The 23,883-nt window shown below is 42.5% G+C and overlaps 1 pseudogene; it reads right to left on the bottom strand.

The window, feature by feature from the left end:
* The window catches only part of LOC122436395, a 112,477-nt pseudogene extending 88,997 nt beyond the window's left edge, over window positions 1-23,480 (bottom strand).
* Between the last annotated feature and the right edge of the window lie 403 nt (window positions 23,481-23,883).

Raw genomic sequence — 23,883 nt, 5'->3', positions numbered from 1 at the left:
AAGGGGGCTCCAGAATAGGGGGAAACAGCCCCATGGCTGTTTCATGTCAGTGTATGGCAAAAATAACAATAATTACTATAAAGTAATTAACCTCTAATTAAATAAACTAAAAAAAAGTATTGCCACAGGTTGTTGTGATCCACAGAGTCAGTCTTTAGCGTAGTCAATAGATTGCTGCTGCTGCTAAGTCACTTCAGTCGTGTCCAACTCTGTGCAACCCCATAGACGGCAGCCCACCAGGCACCCCCGTCCCTGGGATTCTCCAGGCAAGAACACTGGAGTGGGTTGCCATTTCCTTCTCCAATGCATGAAAGTGAAAATTGAAAGTGAAGTAGCTCAGTCCTGTCCGACTCTTAGCGACCCCATGGACTGCAACCTACTAGGCCCCTCTGTCCATGGGATTTTCCAGGCAAGAGTACTGGAATGGGATGCCATTGCCTTCTCCGGATAGATTGCTAGAATACATATACAAAACATATCTTTGGTCTCTGCAACTTTTTAAAAATTTATTTTTGAGTTGAAGGATAATTGCTTTACAGAATATTGTTGTTTTCTGTCAAACTCTCAACATGAATCAGCAATAGGGATATATATGCCCCATGCAAGTTTGCTTATCAGGTGCATTACATTATAGTTTGATATCTGTTCAATTATAGAGATATTTTCTTTCCTTATATCTTTGTGGAGAGGATTTCCACATATCTTTGTGGAGATTGCTAGGATTCTTAGAATTTTGTTTCATTCCGTATTACTCCAGAAGAACCCATTTTTCTTACACAGCTGCTTTCTGGGTTTGGGAGACCTGGTTAGTGTGGTGAACACTGGGAGATGGATGAATATACAGCAGTACCAAATGGAAAGAATAAAATCAATATTATGAATAAATTATATTGTCTCAAAGATAAACACCAATACAGTATACTAACGCATGTATATGTAATTTAGGAAGATGGTAATGATAAACAGAATATATATGATATATGAATATATATATATATATGTATATATATATATATATATATATATATATATAATAAACAGATATATAAAAGACAGTAAACAAGACACAGATGTATAGAACAGACTTTTGGACTCTATGGGAGAAGGCGAGGGTGGGATGATCTGAGAGAACAGCACTGAAACATGGATATGATCAAATGAGAAACAGATCGCCAGTCCAGGTTGGATGCATGAGACAAGTGCTCAGGGCTGGTGCACTGAGATGACCCAGAGGGATGGGATGGGGAGGGAGGGGGGAGGTGGGTTCAAGATGGGGAACACATGTAAACCCATGGCTGATTCATGTCAATGTATGCAAAAACCACTGCAATATTGTAAAATAATTAGCCTCCAACTAATACAAATAAATGAAAAAAAAAAATGTATGTTGAAGACCTAAATCTCTACACTTTGTATATAGTCAAAATGTAAGCAAACTGTCATTTCATTCTGACCCTATTTGGAAATTGGGTGTCTAACTAAGTAGTTGGCTTAACATGACTGGTTCTTTTCAAGGAAAGGAAATCAGCACAGACAGCACAGAGACATTACTCTGTGAAGATAAAGCCAGAAAATGGCAGTTACCCCCAGAAAAAAAGCAAACCTGCCTACCCTTTGGTAAGAGCTACTTCATTTTCAATTTCACTTTCATGCATTGGATTACAGACTTGATCCCCAGAAAAAAATGCAAAAGCATAGACAAGTGAAGCTTCTGAGGAGTGTGGTAATTAATAAAGGTCATGGGAGAGTAGGCCATGAGTTGGCTGATGGATTGCTGTTGGCTGATTGTGGCAGTGTTGGGGATGTTCTGATGAGAAATTAGCAACCCTTGTAAATAGTTCACTTGTCATAAGTGTCAATAAGTTTCTATTTCTCCCAGCTAGTTCTCATTATTTAATGAGAACTCTCCCCTCATCTCATACACTGCATACAGGTGACAATCCTGCTTGATCTCAAAACTAAACCACACTTTTCAGCTTCTTCCTTAGTATCATGACAAGATTTCTGATCACCTCATTAGCCATCCCCTTTTGTTCTATTATATCAATCAGTACTCTAACCCATTGCTTCTGACACCTTCAAATGTGTCACTGTGGAGGCCATCCTTTCATCTTTCTAAAATCATTTTCATCTTCCCCTGAGCATCAAGATACCTCCATCAATTCTTCTTATGTGCTTCTCATAGAGTCAACTGTGACCACTCTCATGACCTGCTATCAATCTTATTAAAATATGAAATAGACAAATATGCTAAAAGGCTGAAAAAGCTACAAAAACTCTCACTAGCATCAGAGAACTCCTTCTCTGGGGAAAGGACTAGTAGCTTCGTACAAATGGATATCAAGGAGATTTGCATGCTTGCCATGAAACAATTGTGTAATACAATGTAATCTATAGCCTCTTTCACTTGTGACATACAAATAGGCATGACAACATTGCAGAGACAGGAAGGAGAGCCATATATCCTTGGGAGAGAGGTCTGTGGTTCTCTGATTCAATGACGGAACTGTTCAAGTCATAATGGAGCCTCTGGCCATGGTTTGCAACAAGATCAGTTAGTATGAGTCATAATGGTAGACTTTGTACCTACAGTTAATGTATGAAGTACAGGTTCATTCTCATTTGAAGTGAGGCTGGATATATATCAAAAGCATCAGCACTGATGAGGAAGTCATGCAGGGGCTGCTTGGTATTAAATTCAGGTTATCTACAGCTGAAGAAAATAAATATGTTTCAGTGCATCTTGCTAGATCTATGTAGAACAATGGCTGCTGATGCCGTATTTCAAGGATGACTGTAATATGTTCCTACACTAGGTCTTACTATATATTCTGTCTTTTATACTATCTCTACAAGAAATGTTCAGGGAAGAGAAAATACCCCTAATTTGCTGCCTGGACGCCAGAGTAATCCATGTCCTGGAGTAGGGATAGGGTAAACATCAGTCTGTTCCACTCATACTACTAATTTCTGGCAAGTTGAAAATACAGCATTCCAAGACTCTAAAGTGGATAGGGTGATCAAAAGTCTATTTTTTACCATGTTTACTCCACAGAAGAAACATCAGAACATAACACTCCTCCACTTAAAAATTTATGATTCACCACCTATGTGATATGAAATATTTAAACTCTACTGTCATTCCCACCCGACATTCATTGTACATTCTTCCATTCCCATCCAGGCAGGTTCTGACACCTCACACACATTTGTGCAGGCACGTGTGCATGTGCCCGCACACACGCACACACACACAGCCCTGGAAGGAAACTTGAACACATACAGAACTAGAGGTTTAATTCAGTATAATGGATTTTTTTAAGTACCCCTGTTTTTTCCCCAGTTATTTTCTTTTACTCAATCATCAATCAAGTCAATGTGCTCTTCTACCTCTCCTGAAAGGTTACAAAATCTTGAGATTGATTCATGAGTGGGACCTACCTGCAAAGAAGTGGGCAGGTTTGGAAACGATCTCCATGGACAACTGAGTGACAGGAGCCTGTGTCCTGTATTCTCCCCTCACCTTTAACAGTTTCACAGGGACATCACATTAGAATGATTCCATTCCTTGTGTTTTTCTTCCAGACACCACACAGATATGGCCAGATATTTTTGTCTCAGCTGACTTAGAATGCCCCTTTTTCAGACTGCACCTCCCAAGATCATTCGTTGTCTATGCCACATCCTTGTCACAGGCCCACCACCCCCTAAGGCCTGTGACCTTTGGAGTCAGGTTCCCCTGGTCTTCCTAACTGTAGCTTTCTACATGCAACTGATTCTTTTTCCCCAAGGGAAAGGCCAAATATACACCCAGTACTACAAGAGGCCAAAGAGAACATAACAGACCTGTGTCTGATACAATGTCACAAAGAAGATGCACATGGAATCAAAATGGTCTCCCCCAAACCAAGACACTGAACATGAGGTTGAAAAGCTAAGGTGACCTCCCTTCCCATCAGATCTACAGCTTACTACCACCTGATAGTGTGCACATGGACCCTAAGATGGCCCATTATGATGGCTCTTTATGTCGACCTTGCAAATGAAGAATAAAATCACAGTGTTCTGTGAGACTGACGAAATTGCTTAAGTGGCATCCTGTTATCTCACTGGTTCTTATCTTCTCAAAGTTGCAAAGCCACCAGATTCCAGACCTCCAGCTATGTGACTATCTCTTCAGAGAATTTTTCATAGGTGGAGTATAAGAAGGACTCCATCAGAAAGGGAGAATGCTGGTTCTCCTTAAGAGCCAGTCACCCTCTCTTTTCCCTCTAATAAATTTCCTTTTTCTTGCCTGAATGCCTGGCTCACTCTGTTTTTCTCTGCACTTGCCTTGCATTCTGGTGCCAAAACCTGGGATGGAAGATCCAACCACAACTGGGTGGGCTCCTCTCACGAGCCCACCTCTGGTGGTCTCCTCCCTTAGACTTTGGTGAGAAACTGAAACAAGCTCCAGGATGGGACTCTCCCCTTGCCTTGCTGGAATGACATCCACACACCGGCTGACATTTCATACATCAGTTACAAGGCTGAGTGAAATCCCATACCCTCAGATTCTCTCTCTCACCTCATTTCCAAGTCCTAGCACTAGGTGGGATGATCCTCACAGCCCTTGGGCCCTCAAGCTTGCACTCTGTCTAACTTTGAAATAGGGGATGCCCATTTAGAAATCTGTTCCTAAAAACATCCATCTATCTAAAGACCTGTTGCATCAGATTTCCTGGAGCATGGAGAGCCTCACTCCACCCTTAACTCACTCAGGGATCGCTGAAGGTCAACAGCTATAGCAGCATGGGGTCAATCTGCATAGAGGCAGATGGCAAATGCCTTTGTTGTTCAGTCATTGGCAATACTCTTGATAAGTGCCAATTTATAGTTGACAGGCCACAATGGGAAATTCTCAATCCCAGCCCTCAAAATCTACTCTTCTAGAATGGCTTCTCCAAAATCTAAAATCTTTCAGCTTCCAAGGGAAGATAAGACCAAGAAGACTTATTTAATACTCTAACGCTGCCTGGCTACAATACAGACTTGATAACAGGTCCCAGTAGCCAGAAAAAGGAACTCTCAATTATAAATCCCTTATGTTTAGGCTTTCTTTGCTCTTCGCTCTCAATCTGCTCTCTGTGATCATGTTCTACTTCTCAGATACTCTTAGCCCACTCTGGGCCACATCCTCCTAATACAATGTCTCCCAATACCTGTTCAGACTTTTCTTCTTCTTCCTTCGACCCTTCCAACCATAACCCACCCCCTGTCACTCCCAATCCCCTTGCAGCCACTCCAGATGCAGTTCCACCACCTCCACCTTACATCCCCTCCTCCTTCCCTCCTTCTCAAGTGCAGGCCTCCACCACTGCTGCAGCTCCCAAACCTTCCACCAGCCTGTGCCTGAGATAAGTTCTGAGACCTCAGCCTCAACGTCTATCCAGCGGGTCCCAAGGCTTTACCCTGAACTCCCTAGATCCTCCTCCCTGTACCTGGTCCCGAACAACTTTAAAAAAGAAAACTTCACCCCAGGACCCCGCTCCTTCCTCTGCCCCACTCCTCCCTTTAGGGGAAGTAGCTGGAGCAGAAGTTGTTGCTTGGGTTCATGTCCCTTTCCTCCCTCACCGATCTATCTCAGATTGAATAGAATTTTGACTCCTACTCCTCAGACCCGGATAATTACCTAAAAGAATTCAAGTATCTTACTCAGTCTTACTGCTTAAACTGGCTTGATATTTACATTATACTTTCTTCCACTGTTCTCCCAGAAGAGAAGGAACAGGTATGCAAGCCTCATAGGTGCATGCAGATACACAGAACAGATGACACTAAACCAGAAGAAGCAACAGCTGTCCCCCAAGAAGATCCCAACTGGGATTATCAGGCAGGGAGACCTGGATGAGCAGCCTGTAATCACATGGTTGCTTGACTCATTGTGGGCCTTCAAAAGGCAGGGCATGAAGCCATCAATTCTGATGAGCTCCAGGAAATAACTCAAGTTAGACAAAAACCCAGTATAATTTCTAGCCAGGTTTATAGAAGTGCTACAAAAATATACAAAATTAGACCCCACTTCAGCAGAGGGCACCATTGTCCTTAACACCCATTTTATCTCCCAGTCATCCCCAGATATCTGAAGGAAATTTTAAAAGGCAGAAGAAGGCCCTCAAACCCCTCAAGACCTTTTAAATTTAGCCTTTAAGATTTTCAATAACTGAGAAGAAGAGGCAAACTAGAGAGGGCCCAATGAGATCAGGCCAAATATCACCTTTTACCCCCTGCCCTACATGGCTCCAAGCCTTCACCAACCAACAAAGAAAGGAAGCCACCTGGGCCCTGCTTCAGATGTGGCAAGGCCACTGGGCCTGCTCATGCTTAAAGCCAAGGCCCTCTCAAGGTACATGTTCCAGCTCTGGCATTAAAGGGACATTAGAAAGTCAACTACCCAAATCCCTTTCCAGGGACCCAGACATCCCCTCCTGGTCCCGAGCAGGACTCCTCTGACCCAGCTCTGCCCAATCTCCTTGGATTCAACCCAGCTCTGCCCTGTCTCTTTGGACTCACTGCTGAAGACTGAAGGTGCCCAGTGCCCCAGGCACTGACTCTCATCACCTCTACAGAGCCCAGGGTAACTCTTACAGTGGCCGGCAAGCCAATCTCCTTTCTCATTGACACAGGGGCCCCGAACTCTGCTATGCCTGCCTACTCCAGAAAAACTAAGGTCTCTCAGGTCTCTGTATGTGGGTTGACAGTTTAACATCTATGCCATGAATAACTGAGCCTCTCTCTTGCACACTTCAAGATACCCCATTTTCTGATTCTTTTTTCATACTCCCAAAATGTCCCACTCCTATTCCTTGGAGAGATTTTCTCTCAAAATTCAAAGCCTATATTATAATCCCAAGCCCAACCTCTGATCTAACCTGATTACTGCTCCTTAACACCCACCACTTTTGATGTTCATTTACAACAACAGGCTCCTTTCTGTTTTTCCAGACAAAACTCTACTCTATAAACAATTCTTATCCCCAACTAGGATGTACCACCACACCTCTGTAATCACACTTCACATGTCTCCTTCCCTTCAGGCCATCTGTCTATCATGTCTCAGAAATTATAGGACATTCTCTTACTTTCTCAGGGAGACTACCTTATGCATATGGTGTGAATACTCCTCTTGTAGGGGCTATGTTGGTGAGTTCACAGCCAGTTTCAGAGACTACTAACAAGTTCCCAGAAAGACTCCGATTTGCTATTGATTTCAGCTGTTGTCTTCTTATTCCTGGAACATTTTTCTTATGCAGAACCACTGCATATTTATGTCTTCACACTAACTGGACATGAACATGCACCCTGGCATATGTGGCCCCAGATATTTCTATTGCTCCTAACAATCAGACCCTTCCTGTCCCACTAACTTATAACTGACCCAGATAGGCAATTCAATTCATTCCTCTATTAACTGGTTTAGGAATAACCACTGGGATTGGGATGGGAAGTGCAGGGCTTGCAACTTTTTAAAATTACTATCAAACCCTTTCTAGAGACCTCATTGACAGCCTAGAAGAAATAGCTAACAGCCTTGTCACTGTTCAGACTTATCAGCTAGATTCCCTGGCAGCCATGGTCCTTCCAAACAGAAGAGCATTAGACCTCCTCACAACAGAAAAAGGAGGCCTACGCCTATTTTTGGAGGAAGCCTGCTGTTTCTACACCAACAAATCAGGCATTGTAAAGGAAGTAGCAAGAAGTCTGACAAACAGGGCCTCAATAACATGCCAACACCTCAGTCACTCATGGGAAAACTGGTTAAGAAAATGGAATGGATGCTCTGGGTCCTACCTTTTCTAGCCCCTCTCCTTCTACTTACCCTTACTCTTCTGGCCCATGGTTAACATTTCTTTTTTCAAAATTTCTTTGGACCATTTACAAGCCTTCACCAGCCAAACTATCCACGAACTATCCACTCCTAACTCACTCAGATTATCAAAAACTTTGACTCCATACAAATCTCCTTGACCCATATTCCAATCTTTTTTTTTTTTTTTTTTCATCTTACCCCCATGGTGCCCCATCCTATAGGAAGCAGTTACAGAAGATTGACCTTTGGCCCTTATCCTAAATTGAAAAGGGTGTAATCATAGAGCACACATGGGGTCTCATTGATAAGATGGCTCATTATGTCGACCTTGCAAATGAAGAATAAAATCACAGTTATCTGTGAGACTGACCAAATTGCTTAAATGGCATCCTGTTATCTCACTGGCGCTTATCTTCTCAAAGTTGCAAAGCGACCAGATTCCAGACCTCTGGCTATGTGACCAGCCCTTCAGAGAATTTTTCATTGGTGTAGTATAAGAAGGACTCCATCAGAAAGGGAGAAGGCTGATTCTCCTTAAGAGCCAGTCACCTTCTCTTTTCCCCCTAATAAATTTCCTTTTTCTTGCCTGAATGCCCGGCTGGCTCACTTTTCCTCTGCATTTGCCTTATACCACCCACACACACAGCCCCCACCCAAATGGTACCTGGGAAGCCTTCCCAGCCTGGGCCCACAGTTTAGTCTCTCTTGTGTGGAAAGCAGCATTCCTCTCCCAAATGCACTAAGAGGGCTTGATTCCACCTGAAGTCTCACTGACTCCCTATATGCTGGGTCTCTCTTTCTGCTGCCAGCACTAGGCTGTAGCTGATCTGCCTACAACTCAGCCATCTTTGCTAGCCTACATGGTCTGTGGTCCACCTATTGGTTGGGCTGTTATTGGTGGGACATCCAAGACACTCCCTTTGAATACATGGTCCCAGAGTTGTATGATGAAGATGTCTTTCATGATCACCATGCCAATGTCAGAGATTCTGCTTCAGTGACAATGTCGGAAAACTCCCTCAGGTGCAGATGCACACCTTTGCCCCTCTGACCTCCACATCTAAGGATGAGACCCCAGAGAAAGGAAGGAATTCACGGTAGGACTTTTGGCATGAGGAATGTGGTGTCTTCTGCAGAACAGATATTCCTTAAACCATGGGGATTGAAAACCAGCATACTCCACATTGCCCCAGTGGGCATCCCTGCCTCTCACAGTCTCAGGGTCCCTGGATGCAAACAGCCAACCACCATTGTTTCCTCCTGATCCCTCCTTCACAGACATACAGGGGCAGAGTGGCAGACACATATACATGCCACACTAGCACATTTGTCACATTTCTGCATTGCCAGTTAGGCTGGAATTTCCCAGAGGGATCTTACACTCACATGCTATCTTTACTAGGACGCCTGGGGTTTCACACTGAGAGTGTATGTTAGCAAGTCAACCATCTCACATGTTTCCAATGTGTGTTACTATCCAGCATGCGGTGTTTTGCCAACAGTCTAATCAAGGGCAGCAGTAGCTCAAACATTCCTTGCCTCCTTCTCACATGTGTGGAACAAGTCATCAGAGCAGCAGACTCACTATCTGTGCCTCCTACTCTCAGTTTCTGCCCTTTTCAGAAGGACCTTGGCCTCTTCACAATTCCAGGTCTTGCCTTAGCCAGTTCACCATTTCCACAGGGCAGCCAATGCCCCACAGACTGGGGCAGAAGTGGTTTTAAAGCCCCACAGCACTTGATTTACTCTGGGTGACCCCTCAAACCCTGCACCCCGACTTACTGGTACAAACACAAAAAAAAAATCACAGGAAATTGTGAGCTTATTAATGTCTCTTGATGTAACTGCAGATTTGTGAACTTGCTGTCTTGAGTTGTCACTGGTCATCCTTTCCTCCTTCCTGTTCTGGACAGGGGCACTGCAGAGATGAGTGGACCAGTCTCCCCTAGACTGTGGATGCCTCCTTCCTCCTTTTCCGGTTGTTCCACATCTCATGTTTGGTTGCCTTCATCTGTGCAACTGCAGTGGGCTGTATACATGCACACACACAGGAACACATGCAAATATAGGGAACACAATCACACCTGTGTACACACACACATGCAAGGCACAGGGGCACAAACACAGGCAGGGAAAATAAGTGTTTCAGTAACTGAAGATGCCTGTGTCTAGGAAATTGGGAGATGGTGTCAGTAGGTACCATGTCCTGCTCTTTTGGGATCCCTGTCCATTTACTCCCTAAACTCTTCGGTATCATTCCAAGCCAGGCTTAAGTCATTTCCAGTTTACCTGTGTGGTGGTGGTGAGAGGCCAAGTGGCGGTCTGGAAATTCACAACAGACCCTAAAGTTAGCACAAAAGCTCAATAGACACTGGAGACAAACATGTCCCAACTGGCGGGCCTTCCCAGGAGGACAGTCCCAGGTGAAGGGCCTAGGAAATCTCAGACTCAGTGAGGAGCACGGGCCTGCAGATGGCAGAACAGAGAAAGGATGATTCTGACAAAGGTGCTTGCTTCACTCTGCCTTTGTCAGAATCACCTAAGACCATGGTTGTAACCACAGGTGCTTTGAGCAAGACTTGGACCCATGATGTCCCCAAGCCTCCAGTCCCAGCCTCCAGTCATTTGGTACCTGCATGAAGCAAATACAGCCTGCATGAGTCTGAGCTTCCCCGTTTTGGAAAGGAGAGTGCCCTGGCCTCTTCATGACTGTCCCTTCACGGCAAATCCCCTGATCCCCTCACAACACATGTTTCTGTCAGTTACCTCTCATGGCAGGACATTCCACCCAGGTAATACTGCAAGGGATTGACCCATAGGTCTTTGCCAATGATCTGCTGGTAACACAAACAAGGTCAGCATGGGGCTGACAAGGACATGAACCCTCTCATGAGTGGCCAAGAACTCCAAAACCAATCATCAATTCTGTGGAGACTCAGAGCAACCCTACTTCAGCAATCCCGTTCTTTTCTGCTAGGTGTGACCTGACAACTTGAGCAAGTTAAGGCTGCTTGTGTTCAGCCTGTAGCTGGGAGCTCAACCTTTGTAAATCCAGAACCAGTAGACTGGATTGAAATAATGTGCCATATATCCTGGAAGAAGACAGGAAGGAATGGAAGGATCACAAAGAAGGAGCATCCACTCCCTCCCTCACCCACCCACACTGCTCCAGGAGCCACTTCGTACCAGTGATATCAAACTAGTACTTCTTAATGATCACTGTGTTCCATAAGTAGGGGGTTGTTCTGAAAAAAATATCAGTTTGCAGCAGGACAAAGGATGGCTCAGTTCCTGTACCTGCCAGTAACAGGAGGAGGGAAACCTTGCAAGCTTCTATGGTCCTCAGCTTTCATATCAGGCAATTATCAACAGCTTTCGACACTTCTATCCAAATGTTCACACCACACGCACATGAGTAAATGATCTCCCACTTCCCCGCCCAGACCACCTAACCATCTGGCCTCAGTCTCCCTCAGTTCAGTTCAGTTCAATCACTCACTTGTGTCCAACTCTTTGCAACATCATGAACTGTAGCACGCCAGACCACCCTGTCCATCACCAACTCCCAGAGTCTACCCAAACTCATGGCCATTGAGTGAGCAATGCCATCCAGCCACCTCATCCTCTGTCATCCCGTTCTCCTCCTGCCCTCAATCTTTCCCAGCATCAGGGTCTTTTCAAATGAGTCAGCTCTTCGCATAAGGTGGCCAAAATATTGGAGTTTCAGCTTCAACATCAGTCCTTCCAATGAACACCCAGGACTGATCTTCTTTAGGATGGACTGATTGGATCTCCTTGCAGTAAAAGGGACTCTCAAGCGTCTTCTCCAACACCACAGTTCAAAAGCATCAATTCTTCGGTGCTCAGCTTTCTTTATAGTCCAACTCCCACATCCATACATGACTCCTGGAAAAATCATAGCTTTCACTAGATGGATCTTTGTTAACAAAGTAATTGCCTCTGATTTTTAATATGCTATATAGGTTGGTCATAACTTTCCTTCCAAGGAGTAAGTGTCTTTTAATTTCATGGCTGCAGTCACAATCTGCAGTGCTTTTGGAGCCCCGCAAAATAAAGTCAGCCACTGTTGCCACCATTTCCCCATTTATTTGTCATGAATTGATGGGACTGAATGTCATGATCTTTCTAAATGTTGAGTTTTAACTTTAGCTTTAACAAATTTTTCACTGTCTTCTTTCAATTTCATCAAGGGGCTCTTTAGTTCTTCTTCACTTTCTGCTATAAGGTTGGTGTCATCTGCATATCTGAGCTTATTGATATTTCTCCTGGCAATCTTGATTCCAGTTTGTGCTTCATCCACCCCAGGATTTTGCATAATATACTGTGCATATAAGTTAAATAAGCAGGGTGACAATATACAACCTTGACATACTCCTTTTCCTATTGGGAACCAGTCTGCTGTTCCATGTCCAGTTCTAACTGTTGCTTCCTGACCAGCATACAGGTTTCTCAAGAGGCAGTTCAGGCGACCTGGTAGTCCCATCTCTTTCAGAATTTCCCACAGTTTATTGTGATACACACAGTTAAAGGCTTTGGAATAGTCAATAAATCAGAAATAGATGCTTTGCTGGAACTCTCTTGCTTTTTCCATGATCCAGTGGATGTTGACAATTTGATCCCTGGTTCCTCTGCCTTTTCTAAAACCAGCTTGAACATCTGGAAGTTAATGTTTCACATATTGCTGAAGTGTTGGACCGGAAATTTGTGGCACGGAGTCAACAATAATAAAGTGAAAGAGAGAAAGAGGCTGATATCCCTTGGTTTACGCAGAGGACCAATAAAGTCCTTGACACAGGACTTGCATCGCTCGTTAAGGCACCAGGCACCCTCTCGAGGGGGTCTTAGAAGCCCGGGCAGAAAAGTGAGCATGATGGGTCTCCATGCTCCAGAGAGTCAGCCAGAAAAAGAGAGAGAGAGAGAGAGAGACAAAAAAGACCCGGGGACCTAAGCTCTGATGAAACAAAGGTGCTTTAATGATTTTCCTATGAGTATATATAGGCTGTGGTGCAAGAAACTTCTTTCAGGAATGATAGAGATCAGAAAACCAAACGTACAGCAACCGTTACCAAGGGAACAAGGGGTAATGTTAGTCACAAGGTCAGGACACAATCTATATCTCAAGAAAGGGGAACAAGACTAAGCAGTTTTGTTCTAAAGAGAATGTTTACTAAAGGAGACCCAAGCCTGCCTCACACAATGACCTCAGTCCCTGGGAGCAGCATGCTGTTCTGCTTGAAGAGGGACAAAGGACTCATGAGAGACAGCACATAGGAATCCTCCCATCAAACATTCCCTGACAATTCCCCCTTATTTATTTATAATATTTGTAAGAAGAGTTCTGACCATCAGAGTTTGTTCAGTTTGACAATCTTTGCATGAAGGCAACAGTAAACAACAAATATAATTGTTAAGACAATCACCAAAATTATAGTTCTAGACCCAATGTTATGAGTAAGGCTTTGAAACCATCTGTGTGGGTCTAGCCCAGATAATTGATCAGCCAATCGTATAGCTAAAGTTCCCATACTAGTGGAAGACGACAGATATTAGAAAATGTTTTACATATTTCTTTTTTGTAATAACTGTACATTCAGAAAGGCATTATCATATATGTTTTAAAAATGAAACTTGATTTGTTTCCAGTTGTAGCCACTATTATAGAAATGAACAGGAGTAACAGGAAATTGAGTAGAATTTCAATCACATTTTAACATCATCTGTTTTTGGACATTTGTTCATTGATCTCCAACCCATTTGATGGCTGTTCTCAGTTCCTGTATTTCTTTTTGAATATCCTCATCTATTTGAGCCTGAGTGGCCCACATAATATGAGCATCTTGAGTCCAATTTTGGATAAAATTATGTGTTTGAACTGAGGTTTGTGAAGTAACGCTAGTGATGACAGCAATGGTGCAAATAGTTATTAACCTTATAATGCCAAAAATCAGCCATCCAATGAATTGTTTACATCGCTAGAGCAATTTAGTAAATAACTGGGAAGCAAGTCTAGCCTTGGGACCTTCTTCCCAGGGCCACTGGAGATTTATTGGTAACCATAGATTATGTTGAGATCGAAGAATCAAAAGGGAGTCATTTTTTAAGGAAATAGAGGAGCTAAGACAAGTATATAATTTACAATTTATGCAAGTTACAGAACGTAAAGTCTTATTGAATTGTAAATTTCCTATAACTACAACAAAAGGAAGTGGAACATAGGCTTGTATAAAATATGATTGATTATAGTGAAAGAAATAATTGCTATAGCTATGATTGGTCCCTGTGGAATGTCTGGTCCAAGTCCCAAGTTCTTCAGTGTTTGCAGCAAGTTTTCATATGTCCCATTGTTTAGGCCCAATCTGTTTATCAAAGATGATTCGAGGACGAGGTGGGCGCCATTCCATCATCAAGCTAGCCAAGAAGTCCTCTGTCATGGTAATGTTCCATTGTAGTATTAGTAACCTTCCATGTTACTTGAGTAATATAATCATACATAGTATTGTTAATATCATCTGAGCAGTTCAATTACCACATACTATGGGGTCCCCAATTGACAATTGTATGATTAGCTATAAACATTAATTTTCTTGGTTTGGCCTGACATTTGTCTCAATGAACAGGAATATATTTAAAGTTCTTATTAGTAAACCCTTTGCATAATGTTCTTTGTTTTTTCTTTAATTCTTTTCTTAAAGTTTTAGTAGTATAAACATGATTCATGGACAAAGAAAGGGCAGTAAGTAATCCAAGAAGCATCAGAAAGTCCTCTTTTGGAGGCAGGGGAAGGCCTAAGTTTGTTGGCTAACGTTTATGCATAATTTTGTTGTGCCCATACACAAAGGAAGGATTTCATAACCTAGAAAGATATTAATTAGTTTTTCTTTTTCTTCAGGATGAGAGGGCCCCTCCAAGTTCTAAGGAGGAGGTATATGTGTTGACTCATTAGTGAATATGATTGGTCTTATATCTGTCTATTTTACAACTTCAATAAAAAAGGGGGGTTAGGTATATAAGCCCAGCAAGTGTGATCAATCAAGTCAGCCTGAGCGGGAGAAGCAAAAGCAAGCAAAGCAAGCATAGCGAAGAAAAATATTTTTAGGATTCTGAGGCATTCCCTGTTGAGAAATCAGGTTTTCAGTTTAATTAGTAAGGGTTTTTATCTGTCCCCAAGTAGGGAGATCATAAGGTCGATGACGTCAAGTGCGGCATTTTTTGGAAATTTTTAATGTCACCATGGCTTATATTGGAATTCTTTCTTCCTGGGTTTTTTGCTGTTTCATCTCTAGTCTGAATGCTGGGGGCCCCGTTAGGTTGAATCTTCTGAAGAGGAAGTCATGTGAGCTCGTCGGATCCATCTGGAGAAATAGAAGCATATCCTTTCCCTATAAGATTAGTTTCTTAGATTTCCATTGATTAGTTAACCCATCTTGATATCAAATGAGCAAAGAAAAGGAGGTGTCCTTCAATGTTTCAAAACTTCTTTTTTTGTTTGTTTGTTTTTTTGTTTTTTGCTTTTGTCAAAACATCTCTCTGTGGTAAGTTAAAAAACTTTAAAACAAATAAGGCTATATTAACAATAGTTATAAAAAGAGAGGAAAGCGATAACGATGAAAACATTCTTAGGAAATATTTCAGTCCAAAAGAAAAAAATCATTCAGAAATCTGTTTGGGACTGGTATTGGGCTGTGGTTTGTGTTATTTGGGGCAAAGGATTAGGAGTAACTATTCAAATATTTTTTCCTAAGTGAAATTATTGAAAAGGTGATGCAGAACAACTTGACAAATGAAATGTTGCTCACATCCAAATATATTTGACCTTGTCCTTGAAAAAGAAATGCAGCTTAGCAACTGTTGAATCTCACTGTTCAGTTGTGTTAAAGAGGATGACTACACTTCCAAGACAGACCTGAAAAGAATGCAAACATTCCACATTTCTGATATTCTTAAGAACAAATAATCCATCCAGGAAATGTTGTCTTTTTTTTTTTTTTATGCCATTTTCGCCCTGCTTTAAGAATCCTACACATTGGGAACAGAAATAAAGTCACACCAACAATAGTTATAGGCTTAAAGACTATACTACACCAGAATCTAATAAAGTTTGCTCTGGACAAGGAAGATAAAAGTGTTCCTGTGTATTTTCTCTTATTTAATTTTTTATTTGCAGTTACAGTGTGTAATGTGTTTGTCCAATCATGTCTTGTGTTTGTGGACTATAACGAATGTCTGCAATCTGTTTAATAGAGAATGAATGTAAAAATTTTTTGAAATGCTTAGAAATATAGGCAGAGTCATTGTCTGCTTTTATAGAATTAGGTGTTCTCATTATTGTGAAGTAAGTTAATAGGTGGGTTATAACATGTTGTGTAGTCTTACCTTAGAGAGATGTTGCCCCTAGAAAAGAAGAATTTGTATTGATCGAGACATGTAAGAAAGAAGAGGAAGAAAGTTCAGGACAATGAGTTGCATCAATTTGCCATAAAATTTTCCTCCATTTGTCATAAGCCTTTTTAAAATTCCAGCACTAAATATCTTTAAAAGTTAAAAGGCCAAAACAAAGTATGATAGCACAATAAACAAATGCAATGTTTATTTCAAATAAACACATCATACTTTGTGGTTTTCATTGTGATCCACCCAAGCATTTCAACTGCATTTTTCAATATATTTGCAGTCTGAATGTATCTGCTGACCAAAGTTAATTCTGTTAAATATTGTTTTCCCAGAATTTTTCTCTTGTTTCCAATTTGGTTTAATTTGGAGAAAGAACATTTGCTGTAGCTAGAACAACAATGAAAAACTAGTCTAGTAAAGCTTATGTAAATACCACTTTATTCTATAATAAATGTTTCAACAATTAAAAAAATATGTTTGTATTCATCATTTTATTTGCCATTTCTTATATCTTTCTATTAAAAGCATATATTTTACTTTTCTATAGCAACCATGAAATGTCTTGTATGTTAGCATTTTATAGACCATTGAACATATTTCTCAAATCATATTATATTATATGTATATATCCATTCCTATATAAACATATATTTATATTCATTAACAGCTCAAAATCTCTTCAGCTCTTCTGCAAGAAAAACCCCTTTTAAGAGTAAGCCAATGTTCAGCAATTAACGCTTCAAAATCCTACTTCATTTGGAAATGACCCAGCCATTCAACAAACTTCCACTACTTAGTTCAGCACAACTCCAGAAACCTAAGTCACTCCAATCCCAAGAGACAGCTCCAGATTATAGATAATAGATCATTCTATCAAAAATACAATTATTTCTAATACAGCTTATCTAAAAGTTTTCATCTCATCTATATATTTGTGTGTATATATATATATATATATATATATATATATATATATATAAAGAGTTACCTTTTTGTTGACAAACTTAGTTTACCTTAAACCAAGGCATAATAAAAGTATTATATAATGTTGATGACTCAAGACATGTCCCAACTAGATTAACAAATAATTATATTTAAATCACATTCACATTTAAATAAACATTTTACCCAACATTGAACACCCTTCAGTTCATGTAAAGCTGAATCCAAATAGAGCTCATTAATTCCACACTATCCAAAAACAAAGACATACATTGAGACATAGATAATTTTAGATACATAGGCATAGTTCTCCGTTTGAAATTTAAAATATCCTTTTGTTTTATTTATTTATTTTGAGCTCCACCAATTTGTTAATGGCTGGAGTCCTAGATAGAGTGGGCTGTATATCCCAAGGACATGATAAGAGTTAACTTAAGGTTTTTTCTTAGGCCTATTTTTGTTTCCCAGGCAGAACTGGAGCTCCAAAGGAAAAAAAAAAATATTTTAACAAGTTAACCTTTTCCTAACTGCATGTGCAAGAAGAACCGATTTTGCAATTTCAAAAAAGATTTTATTTTCATCAGTTTCCTCCAGAGTCTAAAGAATATCATAGCCATTCAGTGTCAAAAATATCATTTTTTTTTTGTAGCTATAGTATATTATCAATGATATATGCATGAGGGAGTTGCTGTCACATAGGAAGTAAAGCCTTGGCTACAAAATTTTGACAAATACTAGGACTGTTATGGAGATGGCAATGGCACCCTATTTCAGTACTCTTGTCTGGAGAATCCCAGGGATGGGGGAACCTGGCGGGCTGACATCCATGGGGTCTCAAGGAGTAGGACACGACTGAAGTGACTTAGCAGCAGCAGTAGCAGGACTTTTAAGCATACCTTGAGGTAACATAGTCTATTGAAATCTTTTATGAGGCCCGATATGATTAGGATACGGGAGAGAGAGAAAGAGAGAGAGAGAGAAAAAAAGACCCGGGGACCTAAACTCTGATGAAGCAAAGGTGCTTTAATGATTTTCCTATGAGTATATATAGGCTGTGGTACAAGAAACTTCTTTCAGGAATGATAGAGATCAGAAAACCAAACGTACAGCAACCGTTACCAAGGGAACAAGGGGTAATGTTAGTCACAAGGTCAGGACACAATCCATATCTCAAGAAAGGGGAATGAGACTAAGCAGTTTTGTTCTAAAGAGAATGTTTACTAAAGGAGACCCAAGCCTGCCTCACACAATGACCTCAGTCCCTGGGAGCAGCGTGCTGTTCCTCTTGAAGAGGGACAAAGGACTCATGAGACACAGCACGTAGGAATCCTCCCGTCAAACATTCCCTGACACTGAAGCCTGGTTTGGAGAATTTTGAGCATTAGTTTACTAGCATGTGAGATGAGTGCAATTGTGCGGTAGTTTCAGCATTCTTTGGCATTGCCTTTCTTTGGGATTGGAGTGAAAACTGATCTTTTTCAGTCCTTTGGTCACTTCTGAGATTTTCAAATTTGCTGACATATTTAGCGCAGCACTTTCATGGCATCATCTTTTAGGATTTGAAATAGCTCAACTGAAATTCCATCACCTCCACTAGCTTTGTTCATAGTGATGCTTCCTAAGGCCCACTTGACTTCACATGCCAGGATGTCTGGCTCTAGGTGAGTGATCACACCATCGTGATTGTCTGGGTCATGAAGATCTTTTTTGTACAGTTCTTCTGTGTATTCTTGCCACCTCTTCTTAATATCTTCTGCTTCTGTTGGGTCCATATCATTTCCATCCTTTATTGAGCCCATCTTTGCATAAAATCTTCCATTGGTATCTTTAATTTTCTTGAAGAGATCTCCAGTCTCCCATTCTATTGTTTTCCTCTATTTCTTTGCATCAATCATTGAGGAAGGCTTTCTTATTTCTCCTTGCTATTCCTTGGAACTATGCAACATTAAAATGGGTATATCTTTCCTTTTCTCTTTTGTTTTTCACTTCCCTTTTTCCACAGCTATTTGTAAGGTCGCCTCAAATGGCCATTTTGCTTTTTGATATTTCTTTTTCTTGGGGATGGTCTTGATTCCTGTCTCCTGTACAATGGCACTAACCTCCATCCATAGTTCATCAGGCACTCCTGTCTATGAGATTTAGACCCTTAAATCTATTTCTTACCTCCACTGTATAGTCTAAGGGATTTGATTTAGGTCATACCTGAACTATGTAGTGGTTTCCTCCACTTTCTTCAGTTTCAATCTGAATCTGGCAATAAGGAATTCATGACCTGAGCCACAGTCATCTCCCAGTCTTGTTTTTGCTGACTGTAGGGAGCTTCTCCATCATTGGCTGCAAAGAATATAATCAGTCTGATTTCAGTGTCAACCATCTGGTGATGTCCATGTGTAGAGCCTTCTCTTGTGTTCTTGGAAGAGGGTGTTTGCTATGACCAGCTTGTTCTCTTGGCAGAACTCTATTATTCTTTGCCCTGCTTCATTCTGTACTTCAAGGCCAAATTTGCCTGTTACTCCAGGTGTTTCTTGACTTCCTACTTTTGCATTCCAGTCCCCTATAATTAAAAGGACATCTTTTTGGGGTGTTAGTTCTAGAAGGCCTTGTAGGTCTTCTTAGAGCTGTTTAACTTCTGCTTCTTCAGCTTTACTGGTCAGGGCATAGACTTGGATTACCATGATATTGAACGGTTTGCCTTGGAAACGAACAGAGATCATTCTGTCATTTTTTAAGACTGCATCCAAGTACTGCTTTTCAGCCTCTTTTGTTGACTGTGATGGCTACTCCATTTCCTCTAAGGGATTCCTGCCCACAGTAGTAGTATAATGGTCATCTGAGTTAAAATCATCCATTCCAGTCCATCTTAGTTTGATGATTCCTAGAATGTCTAAGTTCACTCTTGCCATCTCCTGTTTGACCACTTCTAATTTACCTTGATTCATGGACATAAGATTCCAGGTTCCTATGAAATATTGCTCTTATAGCATCAAACCTTGCTTATTTGACCAATCTCATCCATAACTGGGTGTTGTTTTTGCCTTGGTTCCATCCCTTCATTCTTTCTGGAGTTATTTTTCCACTGATCTCCAGAAGCATATTGTGCACCTACCGACCTTGGGAGTTCATCTTTCAGTGTCCTCTCTTTTTGCCTTTTCATTCTGTTCATGGGATTCTCAAGGCAAGAATACTGAAGTCGTTTGCCATTTCCTTCTCCAGTGGACCACATTCTGTCAGGCCTCTCCACCATGAGCCATCCATCTTGGGTGGCCCCACATGTCATGGCTTAGTTTCATTGAATTAGACAGGGATGTGGCCTGTGTGATCATACTGGATAGTTGTCTGTGATTGTGGTTTAAGTCTGTCTGACCTCTGATGTCCTCTCTCAGTGCCTACCATCTTACTTGGCTTTCTCTTACCTTGGATGTGGGCTATTTCTTCACAGCTGCTCCAGCAAAACTCAGCCACCACCCCTTACCTCGGACATCAAAATCAGCAGAAAGGTGCAGTTGGACATCAGAGAGAAACCCATTCCAACTGATGAGGCTTCTCAGGAGGAAGGGCAAGATTGAAGGGCTCAGGCAATCTCAAACTCACTGCACAGCAGGAGGCTTAGGGGTGGCAAGATCAAGGGAAGGATGATTCTGACAAAGGTGTTTGATTCACCCTGGATGTATCAGAGTCACCTAGGACTCTCATGCTGTAACCACAGGTACTTCAACTGACACTTGGGCACATGAAGTCCCCAAGTCTCCAGTCTTAGCCTGTCACCTGCTACCTACATGGCCTGAATCCAGCCTCTGCATTCAGCCTGCATCAGCCTGAGCCTGAGCTTACTCATTTGGGAAAGGAGAGTGCCCTGGACTGTACACAACTGTCCCCTCAGGGCCCACTTCCTGATCCCATCACAAAACGTGTTTCTATCAGTTACCTTCCACCCAGATAATATTGTAAGAGGTTGACCCACACCATGGGAATGAACAGGCTCTGAACATACACAATAGCCAATTCTGCAAAGGTACAGAGTAACCCCACCTTAGCAATCCTGTTTGATGCTGGGCAGCTTTGGTATGATAACCAGGAAATTAAGGAGGTAATTAAGGCTGCTGGTATAAAACTGGGAAAACAGGAAAGGATCATGAAGGAAAAGCATCCTCTCCCTCCCCCACCACCCACACCACAATTTGTGTCACATGATACCAGCAATATCAAGGTAGTACTCCTTAATGATCACTGTGTTCCTGAAGTAGGGGTTGTTTCAAAAGGAAAATACTAGCTTGCAGCGAAACCAGGGATCACTCAGTTCCTGCACCTGCCAGCAACAGGAAGAGTGAACATTTGCAAGTTCCTTGGGTCCTAAGCTTGCCTGCTAGACAGGCATCAACAGTTTCCACTTCTCCTCTCCAAATGCTCACACTACACACACATGTGTAGCATAATCTCCCACTTCCCTGCCAGCTCCCCTACCCACATATTCTTAGTCTCGTTCACTGACCTTCAAATTGATCATGTAGCTAAGCAAGTCTTCATCTTGGTCACTGACCATGACAAACATCTAGGTGTGGTTCATAGTCTGCTCTAGGTCAAGAAGACAGTTATGCCACATGCTGGGCCAGGAAGAGCCATGAGCAACAGAGCTTGTCTGGGGCATAAAAATGATACTGGAACAGGCATCTGCAATGGCTCTGGGCACTCCCACTTGCCTGGCTGCTCCACTGATGTCCCCAGGGCCTGCCATATCACCAAACATTCTCATGACTTTCAGTCCCTTTCATACATCTGAGGTTGTCTGATTCTGCAAAGGGAGAGTTTGTTTCTGACTGTTCCTGATCTCTGCCTGGCCTGTATATGCTGAGTAGAGGCATGTCACTGGTTAGAATGTCAGGATTTGCAGTCTCTGTGATGCATCTTGTCTGTGCGTATGAGTGTGGGGTGTGTGTGTGTGTGTGTGTGTGTGTGTGTGTGTGTGTGTGTGTGTGTGTGCATGTGTGAACTTAGCAAAAAAGCCCTGGGTCTCTGACCTGATCACTGACCCACAGGGGTGGTATGGATGTGTCTGGAGTCACCTGACACCCACAGCATCCGAGAACAACAGCCCTTTCCAGATCCACCTTGCATGTGGACAAACTCATGTTTCTGCATTGCACTAGTAGGAATAGCTACAGGGAATCTGACTGACTGATAATCTGTTGAGGGACTCCCACTGTCTCTGCTACTTCCCAGGATTATCCATGATTACAATAATAACTGGGAATGGTATTCTGACCTACTGTCTCTGATCACTTCTGATATAGAATCCAACCCAGAGTATTGCTTCCCTTCACAGGTAGGCCAAAAGTAGTCATCCAGATTCAAACCTCTACACATGTGGTGGCCCTGCCAAGGCTCTGCTCTCTCCGTGTCTTTGGAGCCTGCCACTCCAGCAGCCCCCACTTCCCTTGGCCCTCCTCACCTTGCCTGTGTCCTCATCTCCACCCCTCCTCCAGCTCCTGCTCTTTCTTCTCCTCCTGAGTGGCCAACACAAGGAGCAGTAGTCAGGATACAGCTTTGGCCCAGAAGCAAGCGATGCCCTGGATGATGATGTTGCTCGGAACCAAGTGACTCTTCCTCCTGAAGCCAACATAGTCCCTGCCATCTCTCTCACTCACAGAGTTCAGCTGCAGCTGCAGGGCCCCCAGTGCCTCCAGCCTCTCCAGTGGGAGCCAGTCACTTGGGGCTCCTGGCTTTCATGTTCTTGGCTCTGCTCCTCCAGCTTCTACATAGCATCTGTGGGGACAAATACTTCTTCTTCTCCTCCAACATCACCTCTAACTCTCCATGATGTTTTCTACCAGTAGGTGGAACTCCTGAGAAATACCTTCCACCCTCCCCTCATACAGGGCCACAACTTGCTCCACTGCCTGCACCCTGAGGAGGGTGACGTCCTTGTCTGGCATGGCACTTGTTACCCAAAATGTCCCACCACCTCCCCAGGGCGATAGGTCCCAAGTCCTCTGTGCTGGATGAACTGTTCTCACAATTGTGTCTCACTGGACACAAGAAGGCCCAGTGTCCCCCGGCACTCCCACCTTCCTCTGGCAGCATCTCACTCTCCTATGTTCCTGGTCATGGGCCCCACCTGGAGCATCTGTGAAAGGACTTGACATGAAAGCAAAACAGGTGGAATTCAAAGCTGGCCCACCTGCTGAGTCACCAAGTGGCAAAAGGTGGCTTCTTCTGGGGAGAGGGTATTGCCCAGAAACTGAAGAAAGCGATGTGGGATGGCCTGAGGCAAGGTGCGCATGCTGGGCAGATGGAGCTCCTAGAATGCTGGAGCCTTGAGCTACACCCAGCTTGCTGGGCTCAAATTTCGACCAAACATGTTGGGGTGGGGGACAACCCCTTATGAACACGCCCCTAGCCCAATGGGAGTAGCCCCAGGCCTCCGGGACTCCAATACCCCTAGGTGGTCACTTCTGGTCCTCTGAGGACTCATCTCCAGGCATGTTGCCTGTCTTGCATCTGTCACTACCAGGTTGCAAGCTGCCACTGACTTTGCCTCTGGAAATTTGAACCACAGTTTTCCATTCCCCTATTCAAAAAGCACTCCTGTGTCCCACAGGACCTTTAACTCCTAGGTGGTCTCCCAAGGTGTCCAAAGAAAAAGGCAAGGGGGCAATGTGGCTGGATAGTTTTCTCCAGTGGAC

This window comes from Cervus canadensis, chromosome Y, assembly GCF_019320065.1.
Source record: "Cervus canadensis isolate Bull #8, Minnesota chromosome Y, ASM1932006v1, whole genome shotgun sequence".
Taxonomy (NCBI): domain Eukaryota; kingdom Metazoa; phylum Chordata; class Mammalia; order Artiodactyla; family Cervidae; genus Cervus; species Cervus canadensis.
This window is presented reverse-complemented; position numbering and strand designations above follow the sequence as displayed.